The 23,719-nt window shown below is 38.4% G+C and overlaps 1 long non-coding RNA gene across 1 annotated transcript in view; it reads right to left on the bottom strand.

Moving 5' to 3' along the window:
* Window positions 1-607: 607 nt before the first annotated feature.
* Window positions 608-23,719, bottom strand: part of LOC135995455 (uncharacterized) — a 59,375-nt gene continuing 36,263 nt past the window's right edge. The window contains exons 2-3 of the long non-coding RNA XR_010607118.1: window positions 18,318-18,403; window positions 608-1,233 (exon numbers count right to left, since the gene is read on the bottom strand). This is a non-coding gene — a long non-coding RNA (uncharacterized LOC135995455). The remainder of the gene's footprint in view (window positions 1,234-18,317; window positions 18,404-23,719) is intronic.

Consider the following 23,719-nt stretch of genomic DNA (forward strand, 5'->3'; position numbering starts at 1 on the left):
TTCAGTTTAACACAGAACTACAAAGTCCTAAATATTTTTAAGTCACAGATCCTTATAACTTAGTATTTATTACATGTATATGTGATTATTTTATTTGTCATAAAAAGCAACATTTACATGAAAAATGTCTGAAAATGAAATAACACTCATATTTAAAAATAAGTGTGCAAATGTGACAAAACATGAAAACGCCTTCCATATTCCTCCTGAAAATAAGCTTGAAATATTTAAATGATCTGCCACATCTGAACACTGTCTCAGTATTTTCCTTTTTGTAGTACAGTTCCCAGTTTACCAAACTTTCTGAACCACTTCAACCTTCAATTCTTTTAAAGTAAACATCACACTCCTTATCACGATTTGATATTGTCATGATGCCATGATTACGAGCAGCATTTCCCATGGTTTCATAAAATACAGTTTATTAACTGCTAATCTTAGGCTCTACAGGACAGCATACTGTTCAACTCAATGCTGATTCTGCAAGCAGCAGAAAGATATTTTTGCAGTTATAAATTACAAGAGTTTAGGATTCATTTCTCTGGGCTGATTTCTGTCCTTGCACGGAAGCCAGGCAAGTTAGCAGACCTTCACATAAGCGTGGGATCAAGACCTCTAATATAGAGCAGCTCAAGCATTTTTAAAAGCCTAAAAATTTATAAAACTTGAAAAAATTGGCTCAAATTCCTTAGTTTGTATAATTTTTTAAAGCCTTTGCAAGCATTTTCCTTAGGGGGCCAACAGGGCACTTGACTTTTTTTTTCCTTCTGAAATAAAAGTGAAGATCTGTGACTCAGTAACTGTAGCTTCAGGAAAAACACCAAGTATCATGAGACAGACATGAAAATCACAAAGAACTGGCAAGAATTTCCTATTGCAGGATAGAAGTATGAGCCTGCCAAAGTAACTGAACAATTATCTAGCAGCCAAGTTGCTCATACAGTTTTCTGAAAGCAAATAGCACCGCATTCCAGATCATCGCATAAAATGAATGATGTAGGGAGATTCGGGCTACTCTAGGGAGGAGGAGGGGGGGAAGATGAATAGAGTGAAGCATTGCCATGGATTTTCCAGGGAGATTGTGGGATATCACTATTAGAAGTTTTTACAAACAGGTTAGACAGACATCTGTTGGGAATGAAGCAAGTACAGTTTATCCTCTCTCCAGGCAAACGAGTGGCCAACATAACATCTGGGGGTCTCTTTCAATCCTGCTTTCTATGGTGCTACACTCTGCAAACGGAGAAAAGAAAAATATTTTTTAAACAATATTCAAGTTTTGCCATAGTGTTAAGAAGCATGCTTTGAAAAGAAAAGCAGGGCAGTGAAAGCTCTAAAGGCTCAAGCTGGACATTCTTTACCAGATACTGCTGCTCTCTAGCTTAATGGACATTATTTCATGGATTGCTTGTTAAATTTCCAAACATGACCACTGCTGACAGATTTAAAATTCGTCCTATTTTGAATTATCTGGAAGCTACAATATTTTTCTTTTGTTTCTTTTATTTTTATTTTTTCCTGCAAAAGAAACTCCTTTATTCTCTTTAAGGACACATACACGGAGACAAACACATATTTCAAAATACTGTATCAAGCCTGCACTGACCTGTCACCCATCAGACATCACCTTGTAAATCTCCCAGAACAATTTTGTTACAGTCAGGTAATACTCTCTATAAACACTGATCTTTAATCACTGCTGTAAGTAGTTACATCCTGACCTGGGTGGATATACACTGTCACTTGATATTTAAGATATCAATCCTAATTTTATTTATGTACATACACACGTGTATATGTATGGGAAAATCCTCTCTGGGGAGAAAGAGATTATAGCAAATATGCCTAACATCATAGCAAAGAAGAGAGGGGATCAACCAAGCAGAGGCCCTTACTGAAATGAATAGAGTTGTAATCATTTAGATGAGGGCTGACTCTGATCTTGATTTTGACATATCTTGCTTGAAATTTTTATTTTAAGCCCCATTTCCCTCTGTTCGGTGAGCACAAAAAACCAACTCAAATACAGACTTAGAGGTGGGTGTAATAGGTCAGCTTCACACTGCATAAACCAGAAGGGAAAAAGCGGACTGTGAGAGGTTCCTGCCAGGGCCATTGTTAGACTCAAGTGATTTTTTTTTAAGAGGCCTTGAAGTAGCCAAAGCTGAATTGGCTGCAAACGTGAAAACAAAAGGGCAAAACTTCTCTCAGAATCCCAAGCTGGGAAGAAGCTCACAGCCCAAGTAAATGGCCTGCGCGATGAGACAAACGCATTCACCAGCTCCCCCCGGCCCGTAGGAACTGGCTCGGGTTCAGCGGCAGCTGCTGTTTCGGGGCTGCAGGCAGAGCAACAGACGTGAGCCGCTGCCCCCCATCTCCCCAATCACCCCCAGGGCTCCGTGTCACCCCCTGGGGCTGGTGCAGGCCTGTGCCCCGGCCAGACCAGCCCTGGGACCTGGCCAGGACCTGGCACTTGGCAGCCTGAAGCAGGGACCTGTCACAGGCCGCAGCACACAGGGCACAGCAGGGTACGGCTGCCTCACGCTGCCCGCGCCATCTCCCACGCTCCTCACGCCTGGTTGTGCAGCAAAAAGTATTACAGAATCACAGAGTGGCTGGGGTTGGAAGGGACCTCTGGGGATCACCTAGTCCAACCCACCTGCTAAAGCAGGTTCACCCAGAGCAGATCACACAGGAACGTGTCCAGGCGGGTTTTGAATGTCTCCAGGGAAGGAGACTCCACAACCTCTCTGGGCAGCCTGTCCCAGTGCTCTGGCACCCTCAGAGTAAAGAAGTTTCTCCTCATACTCAGATGGAACCTCCTGTGGTTCAGTCTGTACCTGTTGCCCCTCATTGCATCGTTGGGCACCACTGAAAGAAGTCTGGTCCATCCTCTTGACGCCCACCCTTGAGATGTTTTTAAACACTGATGAGATTCCCTCTCAGTCTTTTCCAGGCTGAACAGACCCAGATCTCTCAGTCCTTCCTCATAAGAAAGATGTTCCAGACCCCTGACCATCTTCGTAGCCCACTGCTGGACTCTCTCCAGTAACTCCTCGTCCTTCTTAAACTGAGAAGCCCAGAACTGGACACAGTACTCCAGAAGCGGCCTTACCAGGGTACAATCTATTACCATTAGTAGACTTTTTGAGATTTTAAATCTGATTTAGACCTGCAGTGGAGAGCTTTTATACTGCACGCATCCCATATAGTTTCCTTTGTTTTCTTAAGTAACTACATGTTTAAGCACCCTGAATATCCTCAGCTGAAGAAAGCGGAGGTACGGCATTGCACACCAGTGAACTACTGGCCATTGACATTATCATAACTTCATTCTGTGTTTCAACAATGTTCTCTGCACACTCAAATTCAAAGGAAAACAATATTTTCTTTGAAACATTTTATTGTGTTAGGAATATTGCTAAACTCTTAGACTGAAGATAGAGGAAAAAACCTCCCCGTCCACCTTTTGTTCGCCACTGATTTATTTCTGTCCTAATTGTTTGAGAATTCTCTATCCCCTAACATTATTTATGTCCTCTCTCATATAAGTTTTGTGTTTTAAGTTTTTATGTTTGGAAAATGAACGTTTATTTTGTTTATAGGTAACTTTTCTGAAAAAGTACCTATTATAACAGAGTATCATGAATTAGAGGAATTAAATGATATACAGAACCTTAGAATATTTCGTCAAAATCCCTATGAAAAAAAACCTCAGCCCCAACTCTCTATTGCTGCCTCCTGTTTCAGTTTTTGGGAATAATCTCATCATTTCCCTTCAAGTTCTACTTAGCCAACCTCCCTCTCTACCAAAGCTCCCCATTAACCTACTTGGATAACTTCGAGATTGCATTTTCTTCACATGCACTTTTTTATTTATTTCCCAGGCTGTATCAACTAATTGGTTTAATTAAATGATTTGTCGTCTCATATTTCAAAGGTAGAGCCTGTCATGCAGGAATCCATCCTACTTTTATGTTCACCATGTACGCTGAACACATCAAATGCGAATAGTTTTCAAATCTGCAAACCTCTGAGAAACAGTTTTCTATCTGGGCACATTAGGAGGCAATAGTCAGCGACTTTTTTTCACATAGTATTCTTTTTCTACCTAAGAGTTTCATCTGGACTTTGCAAAACTAAAAGACTTCGTATTTCTTTCAATGATAGAGCTGCTGCTGGCAAACTTTTAAAAAAAATAATGCCTACTTTGAAGTTTAAAATCAGCTTTTAAAAATCTTGAATATATTTTTTTATTCCCATTAATAACCAAATTATTCATGTGCAGAAGTATGTTATAAATGCAGATGTGGGCATGAAATCTGTAAGGGAATACGCACTAACTCTTTATTGTAACTTATAATGTAGCTGCTGTAATTAAAGTAATTACTAGTTCTTCCATGGAGTTATCTGAATCTGTGCTGGCTCCTTCTGTATATAAAATGGCCAGTGACCTAATGACCACCTTCAAATGGTTTGATTAAATGTAGAAAGCAATGTAGCATCACCAAAATAACTTATTTCTTTGAGAAAAGGTCCCACGACTGGAGAGGAAAAAGATTACTTCCTAGCGAAAACAACTGTCCATTTTCTGCTTCCAGATACGGATTAATTATGCTAGATTTAATCTGGGGTAAATACCGTTTTAAAAACATTACCTCTAGGTTTATCATTCTAGATCTGTAACAGTGTAACAAGGAGAATCTGCTTTAATTTCTCCTTAAAATAAACCATTAATTTCATACAGTCATTATAAAAATCTGCAGTCTAAGTGTATTTCTTTTATTAAGACAATCCTCCCATATGAGCCACAGACAGGTAAACATTTATAAATCCTTCAGGACATCTTTTCAGATTACTCTCATTTTTTGCTTGTTACTGCACTTATGTGAAGTTATTCATTTATTTTAGTTTTAAACCATACTTTTTTCATACAGGCTTGTGAGCTGCTGTGGAAAAGATCCCGCCATTGCAGAAGGAGAGTCAAATGTAAAGCAGATATTCCTTACAGCTTCCTCCATGCAAACAGTTATTAAATATATTTAACCTATATCTCTTGACAGTGAAAAAGTAATGTGACAGACAGGAAAACCACAATGCTAGCAACAGTTGGTATCATGGAATTAGTAATAGCATCGTGACTGTCCCTACAAAATCACGCTTAGACAACCAGCACAGGACAAAACCACTTCTATCGACAGCAGTTTAAGAGCAATTATTAGATTCACACTTTTTCATGCAAAAATGGTGGCTTACAAGACATTAAGAAACACTGACCATGTAAGAACATGCAATGCAAAATACAGCGTGCTCCTTCCATAAGCCTTCTCTGAATCTCGACACTTTTTCTTGCTATATGGATTATGCTTTGAAAAACATAAAGTGGTCCTTTACCAGTAATGCAGATGTTAGTACGAATACATCACGTTAGCAAGATAGGCTGGCTTAACTGAGAATAAAAGAGATTGAGACTTAGGAAGGATCCTTGTGTTTGCTGGCCCCTTTTTATAGTGGCATTTAGGTACCTCACAATCTTTGTCTTTAAAGTATAATTGCAAAGTGAGGAATTATAATTGCCGTTCTACAAATGAAAGGGAGACTAAGGGGCTATATTTTAAAGGTACTTAGGTGCCTAAAGATGCAGATAGGCACCTACTGGTATTTCAGCTCTTAACCTAATTAGCAGATTTAGTTGCAAATTCTAGCCTTGGGCATCCGTGTTTGATAGCTGTGCTGTCTATTAAATCACTGGGAACATCATTACAGCTGTCTTTCTGAGTTTCATGTTTAGTGTTTACATGTAACTTCAGTTAAATGGGAAAAGGAGAATATTCCAAAACAGAGGGGAATAGACTGAAAGTGAATATACATGAAAAATTTGCACCAAAATACATAACAGGCATTGGAATCATGCCAAGACAGGATATTAAATACCCTAATTTAGTGAGTTTAGTTGCATGACCTCCTTAGATGTATTAACCACATACTACTTCTGTCACATTACAGTTTCTCCTTTTGTTCTGAAATTCTAGTTCATAATGCTCCATTCTAGGCCAAGTAAATCTCTACATTTATTTTGCTCTCAGCTTTAATGCTTAGATATTTAATCTTTGTATACTGTGTCTTCACCTGAAGTAGAAAAAAAAAAAAATCTTAAGTGTATCAGGTTACACACAACAAATAGTATGTTTATACAGCTAAGAACTTCTCTGTTAACTTGGCTACTATTTAGCATTACATGGGTTAAAAATATCTGCAAAACAACTCCCAGTCCAAATACTGCATGGAGGGGTTGGCAACATGGGTTGGAATTCACAAATAGGTACCTTAAACGAACCTAGAAACACTAATAATTCAAACTTCTCAAATCAAAATGAAATATTGGAAGGCCAACATTTATCCTTCTATTTTTATAGCACAGTTCACAAATTGTATCAGATCTATATTTATGTCACTTCAAAAATAAAAAATGCACAGCAAATGTTTTCCACCTTGGTTTGCTTCATAGTTTCTATAAAATTTAATTGTTCAATGCAACCAAACTAGTATCCCTTGAACTAAATGACCATTGTGCCTTTTTTGGGACTGAACTATTAACTATAATTCTGCTATATCAGGTGACGTGACAGGAAATAAACTGGCATCAGTTTGCAGTTCTCCTTGGTGCCACATACCTGCCAGACCTGTCACCATTTTCTCTTCTGCAAGATAACCTCACAGTTCAGAAGATCTCTAGCTACTGCCACTATACTTCAAAATCTTATTTTTGTGGAGGCATATATGCAGAACCACACTGCAATTTCATTGATGATAGATCAGTCATTGAAATACACCAGAAAATGCAATGCTGGTTTTACTGAAGGTAAGTATTTAACAGTACCTACTAATAATGAAAAAGGATTTCTAAATTTAGTTTAAATTTAGGTAGGCCAGCTGCTGGTCAATCTCAACAGCCATTTAAAAACAGGCAGGTATCATACCTTTGAAATTCACAATCACAGTCTAATCAATTAAAATAACACTGGTAAGAAAAAGAAAACAATACTATCATAGAGAAAAGCCATTACAAGTTTCTATTGTCATACTATAACACTTTTTAATGTGCACCTTTGGATAAGCAAGCCCATATTATCATGATATATTAAGACTTCATTTTTATTTCTTGCATCTTTTAAGTCTTATGGATGTGTATGGCAGCTTTTCAAAACAAATATATTATCCAAAAGTTAAGCTCAATGGCTGTTGTACATAAGACCTAGTAAAACGGATTCTCCTCTAAGACAAGACGCAAATCTACTATTGTCCTGGGGGTACTTTCATTACTTCTCACTGTATGACCCATTGTCTCCTATCTTTTTTTTGAGCTTTGCAGCCTGCGGACACTCAACCAACTGCCCTTAATTTACCCAGCTCTTCCCCCTACAACTTAGATACTAGTTCAGCCTTACAAATAGATTACTAGCTACCCCCTGCAGGGCTGTCAGTGCCAATTGTTGGACTGGGCTTTAGGAGGATGTCAGAGGATTAGCTTAATTGCCAAGACCTTTCAGATGACCTCAAAGCCAGAAACACCTTTCCCAAGAGCTACCTATGCCCACTCCTACAGTTCTCATCAGACACAACCCGTATAATCACGTCCTTCAAGCCTCATCTCAGCAACCCATAACCTCTGCGTCTCTTCAAGAACACCACCGTACAGGCAAGACATCCAGTCCTCTTATTTACTGGACCACTTAACACTACCAGAGGAAAATACCACATACAAGAGAGAAATCCCATAAGATACTAGGGAAAGAAATATGGCAAATGCGACAAGCGGCACTAGAGCATGCCTCATTCTTCCTATTAGAAGAGGGGTTAACAAAGTGTGTAGTTGCTGCACTTGTGCTCTCTCACATGTGTACATGTACACACATACACACGACCTCCTCTTTCTCAGGGAAACAACTACATTGCCCTTCTTGCCTCAAAACTGCTGGCTGAACACAGAATCCAGTACAGTCACACAACATAAATGTTTGTCTATCACCTACCCTTGAGCTCAGAACAAGAAAAAAACAGCCTCATGTGCTGTATAAGGCCGCTTTACATGCATTTCTCTGACCATATTTTGTTTCCTGGAAGTAAAAATATCCAGCTGTGCTAGTTATCTGCGTGGCATGTTCCTCCTCCCATCACCTACAAATCAACAGAGCTCAGCATGGTGGGCACCTCTATTTTATGAACAGGCAACAGTCCTGGCCAAAGTCAGTCTGTATAAAGATGATGCTGCTCCCTTTTACTGGAGCCACGCCAGTAATACCAGTGATGTTCTTCATAGGATCAAGTTACATTATGAACAGACAGAAGTCTTCCTGGCTTTCTTTAAGAAAGCAGAGCGCTCATATATAGAGCAGCTCGATTTACTGGTAGCTTTTGAACTGATGGTACTGAAAATGTCAAAAAAACAAACCAAAACAAAACCACAAACTTAAAACATTATCTTTAATAGTAGCAACCAGATTGTGGCAGAGCATCATCTCTAAAGAATAAAACAAGGGCCAGACTATGCAATCTCATAGAGTTGTCATCTTTTTTCTTTCTGTTTCATGATTTACAACATCACAAATTGTGCAGCAGACATAATAACCGCAAAGTTTGATGTTAAACCATTTTTCCAACTCCCCATATCTTCCCTAGTACTGAAAAGGCCATGTATGTCTGTCATACAGCACTTCTCCCTCCCCCAGAATCTCCAGAAATCAGCCTGAATGCACTGTTTAAAGCAGGAGAGTAGTGGCCGGGCTCTCAGTGTCCAGCCTTGTTAACAATATATTCCAGTGAAACACTTCTACCACAGCCCCTACAGTGCAGGGAAAGGGATGGGAACGTTTTTTGACTGTTAAGAGCTGGAGAACTTTCTCCTGCATTTGCTTTTCTGTCATTAAGTTTTGGTGTGTAACCACCTAAACTTATTTCAAGATGGGCCAAGACATAGAACCTTTCTGAAGAGTCTCGGGCAGACATGAAATGACCACAGAGGCCTTGAAATATTGTTTTTTAGTAGTGGTGTATGGAGTAAAATATTTTTCCTCACAGATTTTTGAGAACAGGAAAGAAGTCTTACACTCAGTAAGCTTTTGACTTCTGGCAGGAATTTAAGTGCACTGCATTTGATGACAGCAGTTACCTACTTACTATAAACTAAAAAAAAACCCCACCTGAGTGCCTCAAATCAACGGACAATGGTAGAGGTATCTGCTTCATTTGTTCACAATATATTGTTTGGTACTGACTATTACATTTTGCTGGGGTGCAGCTGGCAGAGATAAAAATGCCTGCTTGCTTTGTGCCAGGTACTGCAATTTGGGCTAGGTGGATACCTCTGGGGAAAGGTGGAAGCTGCAGGAACATCTCCTTTTCTGAGAGTTCCACACACTGTTCAACTGCTGAAAGGCAGCAGCATGCAGGTGAAATAGAAGGGAATATGAGAAACATAGCGTGCACGTAGCCTGCAGCATAAAGAGAAACAGGAAGATATCCAGGGCTCGGATAAGAAAGTCTGACTTTTCTCTGAGGAACCAGCACAGTCAGTGTCAAAAATCATTGCAACCCAAAAAGCCATTGAAAGTTGCTGGATGAAGAACAAGTGATTTGCCCTTTAGTGACACACTGAACAAAGCGGAGATTTGTTTCCAAACCATTTATTTTTAATCCAATCTCAACCAGGAGACCTCAGTGGTTTTGCATTTTTCCTGTTCCAGTTAGTCTCCAAATAACACCGGACTCACTATACAATTTGTAAGCTGCTCTGACTTCTCTATGAGCGCATTTTAAAAGAAAGATGCAGGAAGATATGCTTCAAAGCCCTGGCTGACAAGAGGTTTTCCCCTATGTTTCCTCCAAGGAAAATGGCGGCCAGTCCCTCGGTGCTGCTCCAGGGGAACGATGAAGGCCTCGCTGCTCCGCTGGCAGCCTGGTACAGCCACAGGGGAGAGGGCTGGCCTGTGGGCCAAGCCTGGGACACCGATGCCCATCTGCCCTGTGCCAGCTGCATTACTCCATCCATCAGAACTGCTGGATCAGTGGAGAAGGCTGGGAGCATTGACCCGGCTCCGGGTTCCACTACGGTTGCCATCCATTTTATACCAAAAAAAAAGTCACTTGCTGTTCTCTGTGACCACAATAACAACGTTAAGTAAAAAGGGATAGCAACTGTGCTGAAGGCTTGACCTGGACGTCTGGCTACCAAACTTACACGGGGTCTATGTTAGACTGTGTGTCTGGTTTGGGCTGTTACTCATTCAGGGAACTCAAGCGTGCCCTGGGCTAAGAGGGGTTTTGTGGGCAGCTCTGCAAATGTTTGCAAAGATTTGTGGGTCAACATTTTAAAGTGTCTGAAAGCAGAATGTGGACCTGACAGAGCAAAAACAGAAGCCTGATTCAGGTGCTGAAATAAGGGTGTCTATTGCCATTTTTAAAAACCCACTATGCCCTGCCAGACCTTCTGTAAGTCTGTTTTGTACATCAGCCCTCTGCAGATGCCTCACATACACAAGGCCATAAGAAAAGGTCATCAAGTGTTTATGTGTAGGCACCTGAGTCCCACTCTCAGTGTTTCAGAGACATTTCTGAGAGAATATTAGGTTGGTGCAAAAGGAATGGCAGTTTTTGCATTGTTGAAATTTGTTGATTGATATTGGTTATGTTACATACCACTTTAAAGTGCTTTTCTCACTTTATGTTATGGGGGTTTTTTGCTACTGCCTTATTACTTGCTGTTTATTTTATACTTATTTTAGACTATGGAAATGATGTTAGACAAAAAGCTAATTCGAGCCATTTTCTTATTCGAGTTCAAAATTGGTCGTAAGGCAGCGGAGATAACTTGCAACATCATCACCACATTTGGCCCAGGAACTGCTGATGAACGTACAGTGCAGTGGTAGGTCAAGAAGTTTCACAAAGGGGACGAGAGCCTTGAAGATGAGGAGTGTAACAGCTGGCCATGGGAAGTTGACAGTGGCCAATTGAGAGCAATCATCAAAGCTGCCAAAGAACTCGATGTCTACCATTCTACGGTTGTTTGGCATTTGAAGCAAATTGGCCATGTGAATAAGCTCGATAAGTGGGTGCCTCATGAGCTGACTGAAAAAAAAAAAAAAAAGTTTAAAGTGTTATCTTCTCTCATTCTATGCAAAAACATCAAACCATTTTTGATTGGACTGTGATGTGCGAAGGAAAGTGGATTGTATACAGCAAACAGCTATGACCAGCTCAGTGCTTGGACCAAAAAGAACCTTCAAAGCACTTCCCAAAGCCAAACTTGCACCAAAAAAAGTCATGGTCACTGTTTGGCAGTCTGCTGCTGCTCTGATCCATTCCGGCTTTCCTAATCCCAGCTAAACCATTACATGTGAGAAGGATGCTCAGCAAACTGATGAGATGCACCAAAAAGTGCAATGCCTGCAGCCGGCATTGGTCAACAGAAAGGGCCCAATTCTTCTCCATGACAACACCTGACCACAAGTCGCTTCAAAATTTGCATGAATTGGGCTACGAAGTTTTGCCTCATTCGCCATATTCCCCTGACCTCTCGTCAACCGACTGCCACTTCTTCAAGCATCTCAACAACTTTTTGCAGGGAAAATGTTTCCATATGCAGCAGGATGCAGAAAATGCTTTCCAAGAGTACATCAAATCGCGAAGCACGGATTTTTACAGGAACAAACTTATTTCTCATTGGCAAAACTGTGCTGATTGTAATGGTTCCTATTTTGATTAATAAAGATGTGTTTGAGCCTAGTTATAGTGACTTAAAATCCATGGTCCAAAACTGCAATTACTTTTGCACCAACCTAATAATTGATTATTCTTGGCCACTGACTAAGCAAATTGTTTATATCAGATAACTACAGCTAAATATGAAAACAAGTGTAATTTTGCCAGTCTGGATTGTCCCACATGGGGGGCAGCAGGGCCAGAAGGGATGGGAAAAAAAATTCACTAAGCCTTCTGATCTGGTCTTTCTACAGCTCTCACGTCAAAGACAGAAAATGAACCACCAAAAAGGAGATTTTGCTTTCTAATGCCATACTTCCAGAGACAGACAAGAAGCTTCACAACAGTGAACAAGCTTCAAGTTTTTCTCATGTCCAATTCTGACTCTCTGGTGGCTGAGACGAGCCTAAAACCAAACGTATAAACCTGTGAGACCGACTCTCAGATACGACAGCTGGTGGTAGACAGCAACTGGGCAAGTGCAGACACAAAATTATTACCAGAGAGGCAGGCTGGATGTCAGACATTGTGGGCTCCATCCTAAACTTCTTTTTCTTCGGGGCATGTGGCAGATTCGGAGCTGCTCTGTAGTTATTTAGGAATACCATGCATTAACTTTGCCATTAGAATGCTGGGGGGTTTTTCTCCTACAGCTACGGTGATTTAATTCAGTCACAGTCTGTCTGGAAAAGCAGGCAGGAAGGAAAAGCATGGCAAAATACATGCCACTTCTTTGAGTTAAAAGCCAGTGCCAAAAGAGGTAGTTTTGGTTTCTTTTCCAACCAACCCATAAAACCAGCTCTGACCTGAACAGGCAAAGCATGCAAATACTGAAGAATGTAAGAATGAAGATCAACACTAATAAAAAAAACCCTCATGCTCCAAAACTGTGGTTTAGTTACTAATAGGAGAAAGTAATTCTTGAGTAATATTATTTACACAAATATGTTTTCTAGTTCACTCCTTCCACAGCTGCTGTCTTACAAGATACTTTGTGTTAAACATGCTTTCTTCAAACACAATACACAATAAAGCACAGATTTCCGAAAAGAAGAACTGTGAGTAAGTAAAGCCAGTCAGAAAGACAAGATAGCAGATCTGATGAACTGAGAAAACTGAAATTCCACTCTGAGTTATAAAATAATCACATCTTCCTCACTGAGCATAAGACACTTCCAAATGGCTTTCAGCCAGCTCTTCTCTGCCATTAAACCTAGACATCAAGTGACCACAATGCTATGTACTCTTAGTATTCCCTAAATGCACATGCGAAACACAGATGGTAGGAACAGGAGAGAGGCTGCAGCTTCTACTGTGGTGACATCAGCCTGGGCCCAGCACTCAAGAGGAATCCTACAAAAAAATAAAACAGACCTTTGTTGCAGACGTCATCGCTCCTCATCACTTCTCCAGCGTCCACCTTTCTCTCACACAGTGAGAGTGTTTTATGGAAGAGAAAAAACTCAGTAGAGCATGAAATAGCAGAGTTACGAATGCTAACGTACACAGCAGTGTTCTCCAAGACTCTAGACTGGAGCCAGCTGTATTATCAGTATTCACTCTGAGGTATCAATAACCTGATTTTTGTTTTCTGAAAATGCCAAGACTGTGTCTCATTTCTTTGTTCACTGTGAAAGCCATCCTAATAGACTCGAAAGAGTCATTCAATTCACAAGATCTTAGTGTAATTTCTTTTCTTAGAGAGAAAGTTATAGTGAAAATTAAGTACAGGAACCAGTCTACTGTCCCTGTGATAAGCCTTCTTCAAAACAGTAAACAGACTTTTCTCCTCAGCCCTCATGAACCTGTAATGTTGTATGAAACCCTACTGAACTTTCCTTCTCCTTACTTCCCTGGGTTGATCAGAATGCAGCTCTTGGTAAACTCTCTCTAAAGCCCCATATAAGAAATGGACTTCCTCCAAACATGTAATTGAGGGCTACGATGTATACCAAACGGGTCCCACTGAAAAAACCCTTTAACCAAAGTCTCAAAGACGCCAATGGAAGCCATTCAGTTAGTGCAGAATGATGTTAAAGAGCAGGTAAAACTAGACATAAAACATGACTGACAAGCTACAATAAGGCATTATCCTTACAGTGATGGGACACATTGTTGGAAAGGTGCACTCTGTCTGCTGGCAATCACACACAGTATTTTATCGAAGGTTAAAGCCAAATACTGGTGGCAAAAAATGCAATTATCTGGAACCAGGGACAAGGTTTTCAAAATGGCACGTATAATGTCATACTCTCACACACAAAAATAAGAATCCTTCATTTTAAAAAATCTGGTCATCTAAAAGATTGTACTAAAGGGTAAAGGAAGCCAACACTGGTGTTTCCTAGTGCTCTTTGAGAAAGATTTCGGTGACCTCATTTATGCTTCAGTTGAGGCAGGACCTTTAGGAAGTTTCAACAATTACAAGGCAAGGTAAGTAATTCACTTGCTGGAATCATGAACACGACCTTTGTTTTAGCCATCAATTATTTCAACACAGGTACATTTTTTGTGACAAGAATATGCATCACATTACACACACCTTTAATCTGAGTCTACCATTTCATTCATGTTAAATGTATAGATTCATGCTACAGCAGATTTTAATGAATCTTCTGCCATTACACGAAATAATCCCTTAGATTTCCAGCTTCAAAATCTACTCCTGCTTTTCCAGGAGGCAGTCTCATACTAGGCTTACTTTCTGATATGCTTTGCAGCAGCACGGCTGGCAAGATGTTATCACACACATCTCTTTTTTTTTCTGGTCAAGTATCTCTACTGATTTATACAATACATGTTGCAAGAGCATGGTCACAGATCTCTATCGTTTAACTAGGAACATCCTTTTATTACATGCATTTACATCTCAAGACAGGATACAGCAGTTTTGTTAACTGCTGAATTCTTTTATTATATATGTGTTTACCTAGCCCCTCGAGAATACAGTCCATGATAACCTTTTTCACAAGTGAGACAGAGAAAGATGCCAAAATACAAAGCTCTTACCACCTGAGTAAACAAAGAACAATAAGGAGGCTTCTCTCACATTCATTCTCCCCAAGCAAAGAAGCTGCAGCTTTTGAACTTTGCTAATTCCCTTGACTAGCCCAAGAACCCGACCCTTCCTGCTCGTCCCAAACTCTTACCACCACTGGCCATCAGCCAGTGGACCACTGTGGGTTTCAGGCTGATGGACAGAACAAACGGCTTGGAGTTCATTTGAAAGAGGGGGGGAAAAATAAGCAGCTAATTTTGATAAGACAATGAGTTTAAAGGTCTCAGGAGCAGGGAACAAATGTAAGCAAGGAGACAGGAATGAGACAAGGAAATGATTATGAATGTTCTGAAAAAGTAAATACAAAGCTCTGCAGGAAGCAGAAGGTTATACAAGAGTGAGGACAGGGGGAGGAAGCAAGAGAACACACCAGCAAAAAAACACTGGAAAAAGATATCTGAAAAAGCACAGCAAAGGAAAATTCAGGGAAGTTTACAGCTTTCCTGCTTATATGAACATTTTATTTCCTCTACTATTAATTTTTTAATATTTTGTCATTGGCTGTAAAGAATTCTCCAAGTTCTTTGAGGCTGCTAGTATGACATACAGTAGATAGGAGAGAGAATCCCTCCATAAATTCACAGGATCAACATCATAGCTACTATCCTAGTAGCTTACAATTGGATTTAATCAACAGCCTGAAGAAAGGCCATCAGCAGCATTTCCCAGTTTTTCTCTTGTCTTGTTTAAGCCAAACCAAAACACCAAACAACAACAACAAAAAAACCCACCACCTGTCCTAGAAAGGCATAATCCAGTTAACAGCAGCAGCAGACCAGTAATATCTGGGTTTCTGAGTAAATGACCAGAGACTGAGATAAAGCAGATAATCTTCAATTTATCAGTTCACTGGTCCCTAAGTGTCAACACTACTGATAAGTTCATTAAGTCAACAAGCAGTCCTGCAATCTATTAGTTATGTCTCTTCAAACTTAGAGTGCTGAAATGTGTAATTAATTGTGTGTTTTTGTTACATTATTTGTTCTGCAGTGACAAAAGCTAATCCATTTCTGTGTTCTGGCTAGTTAGCTAGCCTGGGAATCTTTGTATATGTTGATCATTTAATGCTAAACAAGTGAGTTATTGACATTTAGAGTCATCACAAAAGACTCTTGTAACTCAAAAAATCTGTTCCTGTAAGTACTTTAAAAGCAGCTGACCTTAATGCAAATGACTGCATGAATCCAAAAGAAAACACAGTAAGAGAAGGCTAGCTGGAAATTTCAACAATCTTTTAATCCTCTCTCAATTCTTTATATTACCATAACTCTTCAGGAAATCCACCATCAAAATTAGGCAATTGCAAACAGATGTGTGGTGTATTTTAAACCCTTGTCAAGATCCTGGTTACTGAGCTAGAATCCCAAACAGCACAAAAAACATGAACTCAGGGGGTCACAATGCTCCCTGATTTACTCAGTTGCAGTAACAGGAACTCTCAACTATCAACTTCATTATCCATTATATCACTTATGCATCAAGACGGCACTCGCCCTACTTCTATAAACAGGTTTCATCTTCTCTTGGGATAAAAAGAATAACTCATTCTTGATGATGGAATCAGTGGATGTTCATTTAACCGCTTTAAGAAACGCTTCATACCAGTCAGCAATCGATAGTATAAATGCAACACCATAGTATAAGCGTAACTTTGAAACCAGTTAAGGCTTGCAGTAGTTTTAAATACAAAGATGTCTACGCTTCAAGGTTGAATACGTACCACTAAGCTGAATACACAACCAATATGAATTACATCGTCAAGGAAACTATGCACTCTTGATGTGTGAAACATGTCCAAACATTTACTTTATCTTATAAGCATACATATGTAGATTTCAAGTACAAGTAAATCTGCATTTTGTATTGCTGCTATTCTTTCAGCTGGGGAAAATGAATATGTATAAACCAAGGGATCAGGAAAAATATGATAATAAAGAGGAAAAATAGGAAAAAATATTGTTTTCAGATTACATGATGTAAATACAAACAATTTCATTGATATTAACATCTTATTAAAACAACAAAGTGAAACCATAACGGAGAGCCTGATCCTAAAAATAGGCAAAGTGGGATTCACCTCATTACCCGCGTCACTCAAAAAGTTTGGCATATAAATTCTGCTTTATAGTTAGGCATCTATTCCAAGCCAGTCATTCCACCTCTTTCTGTGGTAAGCCATTCCACAGGCAAACTCATGCTGCTTTAGGATGACATGGGTCACCATTTCCCCCCGTCTTCACATGGAGGCATCAAACTTTCAGATATCTAAAACCACAGGACAGAAATCTGAAGTTTCCTGTTAGAATTACAGCTTATCACTACCCTAATTTCCCTAGAAAAATGCAAAGACACAGCAAAAACCTACATGCAATCTGAGGTGGCTGAATTCTGAAATACAACTTTCTGAACACCAAGCCCAGCCTTTCCTGAAACATCTTACATTTAAAAAAAAAGGAAACCAAATGTTTATCAATATTGTTCTAGAAGTATGAACACTGACCACTTTTTGTAACAAAAGATGAGTAATCTTTTTCATCAAGTACAAAAATGAAGAACAAAAAGGTACACGAGAATCTGGAAAAAAAAAAACCAAACCTCTGCACATATTTTAGGATGATAATCAAATTTGTTTGGTTTGTTGTTCAGGCACATAATTTTAGAAAGGGATATTCATGGAAAAAATCAACTTGGAGAAGAACATGACTAAAAATGTCTGAGAAAAATGTAGTTTGTGAAAAAGATGTTTTATGTCTTCTTTACAAGGCAAATGAACCGAACCGCAAGACAGACAGAATTTTTATATTACATTAAATTTTATATTAGGCTGCACAAGAAGTATTCCTGTTAAATGAGGCATTAAAAAGAGTTCCTCCTCATACTTCATTGCCATTCCATCAAAAGCTGATGCATAATTAGGTGAAAAGGCACAACAAGCCATGAATTTCAAAATATATGCAAAAGAAAAAAATAATGCAATGAAAAAAAATCTGTAAGCATGTGTGTGAATGTCAGACCATTCCTTCAGCTAGCTCAAATTTGTATTTACTCTTTACTCAAGTTTGCACTGACTCCTTTTCCTCTACAAATAAAACAGGTGTTTGAGTCAGCTTTCTCTCCTTTTTATTTCCTGTATCAGTTGAATTAAATTGTAATAGATTACTTTTTAAAAAAAAATCTAGATTCTCTCCTGAATTTCTAAGTAATTAAATACATCCTTCTGAAGACAAATTATACTGTTTTAGCAAGAAATGTTCTGAATACAACCAGGTAAACCCATCAACTCTAGGAAAAGCTGTTCAATCCAACCACAGTGAAAACCTCTGGGTAAAATTGCAGAGGTCTGCTCAGGAAGAAGCACTGCCCTGAGAATACCAGATCAAGGCAGAACTGAAAACTACCTTTATGGCAGGAACTGTGGTGACATGGTGCATCTAATCTAAAAAAACCCAGTAGAGGACTAAAAAGAGGCTCTCATAGGCACATAGGACACGCCACATACTTGTCATCATGGCGAAATCTGGGCACAGCTTGTTTCTGTTCCAGACAGCGATCCAGTCACGCACTTGACCAGTCCTAATGCAAGGCCTAAGAAACAGAAGCAAAAAGAAAAAAATTCCATCAGCATCCACATTTGCAATGCTTGAAAACAAAGATGCCTTCCACATCATGCTTTCAATCACCTTGCGCTTGTGTGCTATTTATCATTGAGTTTGGTCCATGACAGAAAGGGCAAAACCCATGCAGGCCTCATTTAGGCCTATCCAGTTAGACGGTGAGATCTGAAGAGAAGAATGAAGTGTGCGTATGATGGAAACACACTGTCATAAGCATTTTGCCAAACACTATCTATCATCCTGGCACTGTACATTGCCACATATTTTTGTATACTACTTGATGAAGAATTTCTAGCCAATATACCCATCTGTCATGCAAGAGAAAATAATCCCATACAAATAAAACAAGGAAAATATGCTTGCAAAGCTACAATAAATTTGGGGTTCTGTAGCTATGCACATTTGAAGTTTTATGATGCCTAACCTAAAAATAGCTTTGTTATGCATTATCAATTAAGAGTAAATATTTAATGAGCAGTTGGTTGTACAAAATCGTATTTTAAGTCTACTTCAAGAATAGCGCAAATTATACAAAATTTAAGGTATTTGAAAATAAAGATACCTTGAAAGTAGTTGTTTAAAAAGAAAAACAGCTTTAAAGCTGAAAACTTAAAACAGTCTGGTATGCATTCTAATTCAATCTTGATCCAGGAGATCAAAAGGCTATTGCCACAAAATTTATCTGTGGCAATAGATCTTCAGAACCGAAGTTAGAGTTGTTGACAGCCAATGGAGTAGAACAAAAGGCAACATTTAGGGACTGGCCACTCTGGTCATGACAGCGACAGAACCAATTTGCTACAGACTGCTTCCTTCCTCCAGTGAACCTGTTGGCAACTGTTCATTTTTAACTTGGACCTCATACTTCTAGAAATTTAAACAATACTCCACCAATAATTAAAAATAATGGAAGACTACTGAAATTCATTTTATAGGGCGAACACATAGGACGTCTGTGTTCACGCACAGTTTTGATATTTTACTGAACTCAAGCTCTAAAACAATGTGTTTTGGTTACAGAAGACATCCTTGAGTTGTCAAAAAAGCAGTTAGTTGTAACCTATGAAAAGTACTCTGAGTGCAAATAAAGACGTTACGTTTTCTTCCAAGAGACAATGAACTTATACTCAATTTAGAGGTGAAAAATATATACCAAAACAATATTTTTATATTGAGTAAAGCTATGTGTCTTGTAAAATTAAATATCTAAATCCAATTCTTAAATATTGATCTTATATAATAACGGCTTAACAGTCTATACTAAAATGATACTACATCTGAATGAAACCCTGGGTAAATATTTATATTATTATAAGTCATAAAAAATGCATGCCCTATATTAACTTTGTACAAACTACTGAAATATTTACAGTATAATGAGCTCTTTTCAGTATAAACCACTAAAATGCAGCAGACTTCAAATTACCTCTTTTGAATGCTATACCATACGTAACATGAGTTGTGGAATACATTTCTACCATCCTAAACAATTCTAAGAATCTCTCCTTGTCACATCCAGCACAAAGCTAATTAGAAAGTACTAGCTTGCATTTCACTTCCTTTTAATTAAAGAAAATAAATGTTTTTCCTAGGCAGGTCAACATAAATGAAATTAAAACCCTAAAGTTATTAGCTATTATAGTTTAACCTGCCAACTAAAATTACTTTGTAATGGCAAAACCCCCCTTCTGATATCCATCTGATACTCCTTGACAAACTAAGACATCTATATATCATGAATAAACCATGCGAATGCTAATGGAACTAGTATCCACATGTCTCCAGGGTATCTGCAGAAATTCATTCCGAGTTGCTAGCGCTACACAAACTGTATAAAATTGAATGGAAAACTTTCATGGAGCTGCTACCTGAATCCTTGCTGTCATCAGATACCTCTCTGAAACTAATCACCGCAATTGGCATCTTCATGAAAAATCTCAGAAAAGAAAGAGGATCTGAACTACATATGTGTGGGAATTAACTGTTGATGTCCTGTATTTCCTACAGGTTACCATCTCGAAGAAGGAAAAATTAAATTAAAAAATAATAACAATAAATAATTGAATAATGTGTTTTCTGAATGCATTAGGCTCATCTTATCTGAACTGCAAGTGATACAATCTCCCCTCCAAAAATACTCTCATTTCTCTTATTCATGATTTTATTAAAAACGAAGTGCAAATAAATTGTTGAAAAAAATATACATATATTCTCTAGAAGAAATCCTCCTCCATGCAGAGGACTAGTGAAAGATGTTCAGTACTACCTTAAACTCTTTATAGAATATTTAAAAATGCCCTGAGAGTAAGTGAGAGACGTGTCTACAGCCTTCAACCTATTTGGAAGTCTGGACATTTCTCAAGAAATAAACTATACAAAGGGCCCTACAGAAAGGGAAGGAAGTCCTCTTCATGCATTTTGAGTTTCACCTTCTACAATTAGACACACTACACTGAAAAAATCATTACCGGTTCAACTTGCTGCTATGGAAACTGTACTGGGTAACTATTCCCCTTTGGCAATAAGGATGGTCTGATTACAACAGTTGAAGAAAAAGTTAAATTCTATTTGTTTTCACCTGACCTAATGAAAATTCTTACTTCAGCACTGAAAACAATCCATCACTGTACTTCCAAAAAAATGAGTTGGAAGAGGCCTCTGTAAAACGTCACCCTTTCTTCACGTGTTATTTTTGGTGTGAAAAGGACAGAATAAAGTAAGTTACTTCAATTAAAAAATGAAATAGGGAAAAGTGAAAGAGCAACAGAGGAAAAGAGAATCAGTATTATAAAAAACACAGTACTGAAAGATAGTGTCTAAGCTTAATAAAAGGCAGTTTACATAGCCTGTTTAATTACTGAGTTTGAGGCATCGGTAACAGTTTATTATTTTAAATCAATCTGTATATAAAAATGCATGTTCAGCAACACCAACTGGATACATAGTTAAAATATGAAAAACATAAATCCTAGCTGGTCCTACATTTGCTTTACCATATTTAATCATTAATTATCCTATATTAAAGAAACATTTCCTGGATAACAACTGTACTTGCCTCAAAGCTGCTATTAAATACTCAGCGTTGTTTTTGTTCTAGGAATACTTGCTGCCCATTCTCCAGGAGGACAAATTACCTCTGTAGCTGTTTATCTTTCCTTAGCACACTGAAAAGTAGCGCCCGCGACACAGGACAGAATATTTTTCTTGCTACATGCTAACTTAAAAAAAATTTAAAAAAAAAAAAAAAGGAAAAAAAGAAAAATGATGAAAAAAAGCGGGGGGATTCTCGGTAATCTCTACGAGAGTTAAACTGGCAGCCCTCAACAAGATTCATGTTCATGGAGTTAAAAAAACCCAACAAAACAAAACAAAACAAAAAACAACCACCCAACAAACACAAACAGCAAGAACAACAGAAAGTATATCCTGGCATAGGCATTTTCTGTCCTGAGACTTGGGAGAACTCAATAGAAACGAAAAGTGGTTTTATTCACAATGGTCACAGAAAGTTTTACTTTACAGAGGAAGGCTTCTGGTTGTGTGCATTTACTTAACAAGTGAAGTCTCTTTGCTTCTAGTATAGACGATAAATTGTTCAGACTCCAGGTCCCTATAGAGAAATACGACCTCTGTAATTGCTGTCAAGGTCAATGAGAACAGAGTAAGTGCTTAAGTGCTGGACATATAATTTACATCAGCCAGGAGCAATATTAACATGAATTTTCAATTTTTTCAACCTGTTTGTTTAATGTTTTTTCAAACACTACAGTTTTGGAAAAATACGGTTATTCTGAAAATATAAAGTTATCATGTGGGTCTGTTTGACAACAATTTCTCCTTTCAAATGCCTTTTTTTGTGATGATCTATAGCAAGATTTAGAACCACGGATGTGAATAACTAAAATTAAAGTCAAATGGCTGCACTTTCCCTTGCAAAATATCAACAAGCTCAAGACGCTCCAGGCTGAAAAAGACAAAAAAGCGGAACCATACATGCTAACTTTATTTCCTCACAATTTAGGGATATATTTTTTGTTAAATTAGTTAACTGCTGTTAACATTTATTGAATTTAGCTGAAACATCTCAATTCCGATACACAATCTCCAAAGTTCAGTCTCTGGGCTACATCAGTTAACAAAATGCTGCTAAAAGAAAGCAGATTTATTTGTGTTAGACAGGAATGTGTTCCCAATGGATTCCAGTAACAAGGTTGCATTGGTAGTGAAATAACAGGTATCTGCAACGATGAATTTTGACCCAAATTTACGCTTTATTTACCATTCCTATTTAACACTTCCTTAAACCCACTTGGTGCAGGTCTATGATGAAAGTGACCTGAGACACTAACAGAACAAATCTGATACACAGTTCATTAACCAAACCAGAAAACACTATTCTTTATGATATTATTAAAAAAAGAAAACGAAAAATCCCAAAAGACCAAATTAACGTACTTACTTTCTTTTCCTTCACACTTATTGTTAAGAAAACACACAACTTTGAGACTATGCTAAGTTTATCATAAATGCAGGAAAACAAAAAGGAAGTTACTGAATATGCCCTTTTATAGTTTTGATCTAGGAAACAAATCAGCCCAATATATATTTTGCTATAGAAAAGCGTATTTATTCTCTGCACATCAAAGATGCCACCGCCTTCCTCAGAAAAAGATCTCAAGCTCTCAAAGAAATCTCTCTGTTTCAACTCATTTACTTGGCTACCTGCTAAAAACGAGATTTACTCCTCCCGAGTCACTGAAATAACACAAAATTATGTCTCTGGTAAGATCACACTTTATACTACTTTTCTATAATTCCTAAAATCACGATTTGGAATTGGTCGGTAACACGGTTAGAAATACTTGGAAAAGTAGTGAAATTATTATACCAAAGGGCACTGGAAGTTGACACGAAAATTCTGACCAAAAGCGTTGCAATGCTAACAGACACGGGAGAGGAAGGCAAAGACAATCTAAGTGGCTAAGCAATGCTATTCTGTGGATGTCATGTCATACTGTGTATTTGCGTGTGCTGTAAGGCAAGTCCAAAACAAGGGCCAGTTCAAGAGTGAGTGTTTTCTTCTTAAGGCATACGAAGAACGAGAAATAGTGTCAAAAGCCTTACTGAAGTCAAGGTAAACAGCATCCATTGCTCTCCTCTCCTCCATCAAACTAGTCAACTCATTACAGAAGGCTATCGGGTTGGTTAAGCATGATTTCCCCTTATAAAGCCATGATGAATACTTCAAATAACCTTCTTATCCTTCACATTTCCAGGATTACTTGTT

The sequence above is a fragment of the Caloenas nicobarica genome, chromosome 1 (assembly GCF_036013445.1).
Source record: "Caloenas nicobarica isolate bCalNic1 chromosome 1, bCalNic1.hap1, whole genome shotgun sequence".
Lineage (NCBI taxonomy): Eukaryota > Metazoa > Chordata > Aves > Columbiformes > Columbidae > Caloenas > Caloenas nicobarica.